Below are 2,620 nucleotides of genomic sequence, written 5' to 3'. Positions count from 1 at the left end.
TATTATAGTTGAAGCTCTTCATCTGAAGAAGTCTGAGATTGAGGCTCATTGGGTGAAGAAAGGAGGAATGTTTGGGTTGACTTTTGAGTTTCTCATCGGTAAAGACACTACCTTTGCTTAATCTGATAGTGTGGATGCTTTCGAAGCCATCTTTATGTTGCTCATCTATGGTTTGGCTTTGTTCCCTAACATTGATGGTTTTGTTGATGTTAACGCCATTAGAATCTTCTTGATTGGGAATCCTGAGTCTACTCTGTTGGGTGATATGTACTTCTCTTTGAATTTGAGGAATTCTAAAGGTGGTGAGATTATTGTGTGTTATGTTCCTCTTCTGTACAAGTGATTTATTTCGCACTTGCCTCAGCGCCTATTTTTGTGGAGAACAAATAATGTCTATGGTGGTCTTAGAGACTTATGTCCCTCACTAATGATGATATTGTTTAGTATGACTCTGCCTTGAGTGGCTTGGATATTATTGACAGTTGTGGTAAATTCTCTAATGTGCCTCTCATTGGTACACAAGGAGGAATCAACTATAACCCTGCTTTGGTTCGTCGTCAGCTTGGGTTCCCCTTGAGAGACAAACCTAATAACACTCAGTTATAAGGTCTTTTCTATCAAGAGGGTAAAGATCCCCAACATTTGAAATAGAAGAGGATACATGCTTGGAATAACGTGCATAGGAAAGGAAGATCTGAGCTTGGTTCGTGCAATTGTGCAGCTTTGGAAGCTTACACTACTTAGGTGGAGAAGAGAGCTTTGGAGTTGAAGATGTCGTATGCATGTGAAAGACTTATGTCTATGGTTTTAATTGATCCATTAACTCTCCCTAACCAAGATGTAGAGGAGTTGGAATATGCACTTGCCAAGATGAAGCAACAGAAGGATATGTGGGAAGAGCGGTTCCATGCTTTGAGCCAAAAGCATGAGGAGTTGCAGCTTGAGTCGAAAGACAAAGACGCGCTTATTGAACTTCTTAAAGACCGAGCAGTGAAGAGACAGCGAGAGACAGAGGTTCCATCTTCCTATAGTATGCCTCAACCTTCCAGCGCTTGGAAGAAGATTGTTAATCAGCTTGTCCTTGAGAAGGCTTAGATGAAGACATCTTTTGAGTCCAAGATCTGACGCATTTGAAGGAAGTATGTGCCTGCAGCCAGATCATCTGACACTGTTGTTAGGGGATCCTTAGGATGATTAGTTTCCTCTTATCTTGTATTTGTATTTTGGTTTCTGAAATTGTACTCAATGTAATCCTTCAAAATTATATGAATAAAAGAGATTTTATGGTCAATAAAATTGTTACTATTGTTATTATATATTTGCAAATAAAACAGTATGTTCCTTGAAAATAAAAACAAACATTGCATTTTATGCATCATTTGCATAACAGGTTTTCTTCCGCCAAGAGCTCAAATCAACGGATTCAGGCAAAAAGATGTAGAATCTCTCTACGAAGCGTGGGAGAGATACAAGGACATGATGAGGATATGTCCATATCACGGTCTCGAAGACTGGGTGATCATTCACACATTTTACAATGGGCTTCTGTATAACACAAGACTTACAGTAGACGCTGCCGCGGGCGGTGCACTTATGGATAAGCCATACAACGAAGCCTATCAAATCATTGAAAACATGGCCCAAAACCATTGCCAATGGGGAGGTGAAAGAACTCCAGTGGAAAATTCCCAGACGAAGGGTGGAATGTACGAAATCAGTAGCCTTGACCATGTTCATGCAAAGGTAGATGCCCTTGTTCAAAAATTAGATAACTTGACCATACCACCCGCAGCCACTAAGGCTGCTGTAACTCCAAACTGTGAGTTATGTGGAAGCCATGGATACAGTGCACAAGAATGTCAAATATTAGCAGGAGTCCCAACCGATCAAGTGAATTACACACAAGGAAATCCCTATTCGAATACCTACAACCCAAGTTGGAAAAACCATCCTAATTTCTCGTATAAGAATAACAATGCCCTGTATGCACCTGGCCAAGCACCAGCTGTTCCGTCTGGATATCAAAAGCCAGCTAATAATGCTCCTAACATGCCTAGGAAGTCAAATCTCAAATTAATGATGGAAAGCTTCATAGCTACCCAAGCTCAGACAAACAAAGACTTCTTGAACCAAAACATACATACTAGCGAGCAACTTAAACAACTAGCGAACAAAGTAGACGCCTTAGCCACCCACAATAAAATGCTTGGAACACAGATTTCACAAGTGGCTCAACATCAAGCATCTACAGTCGCTCCAGCTGGAACATTTCTTGGACAACCGCAACCTAATCCAAAGGGACATGCAAATGCCGTTATACTGAGAAGTGGAAAAGAAGTAGATGGACCCGTAGATCCAAGACTCCAAAACCCTGGCATGTACCAAAAACCAGATAAAACCTCAACTGAGCAGGTAAATGAACCAAAGGAAGCAGAAGATAATACCCAAGAGGCCGAAGAGAAAGAGAAACCTTACGTGCCTCCACCTCCTTATAAACCACCCATTCTGTATCCTCAAAGACTCAAAAGTTCTAAAACTACGAGTCAATTTAGGAAATTTGTTGAACTTCTGAAGCAACTAAACATTACGATACCCTTTATAGAAGCCATCACACAAATGC

General features: G+C 40.8%; 1 pseudogene; it reads right to left on the bottom strand.

The window, feature by feature from the left end:
* Positions 1-1,405: 1,405 nt before the first annotated feature.
* On the bottom strand, positions 1,406-1,505 carry LOC127116751 (uncharacterized; annotated as a pseudogene).
* Between the last annotated feature and the right edge of the window lie 1,115 nt (positions 1,506-2,620).

Source organism: Lathyrus oleraceus, chromosome 1 (genome assembly GCF_024323335.1).
Source record: "Lathyrus oleraceus cultivar Zhongwan6 chromosome 1, CAAS_Psat_ZW6_1.0, whole genome shotgun sequence".
NCBI classification, from domain to species: domain Eukaryota; kingdom Viridiplantae; phylum Streptophyta; class Magnoliopsida; order Fabales; family Fabaceae; genus Lathyrus; species Lathyrus oleraceus.
This window is presented reverse-complemented; position numbering and strand designations above follow the sequence as displayed.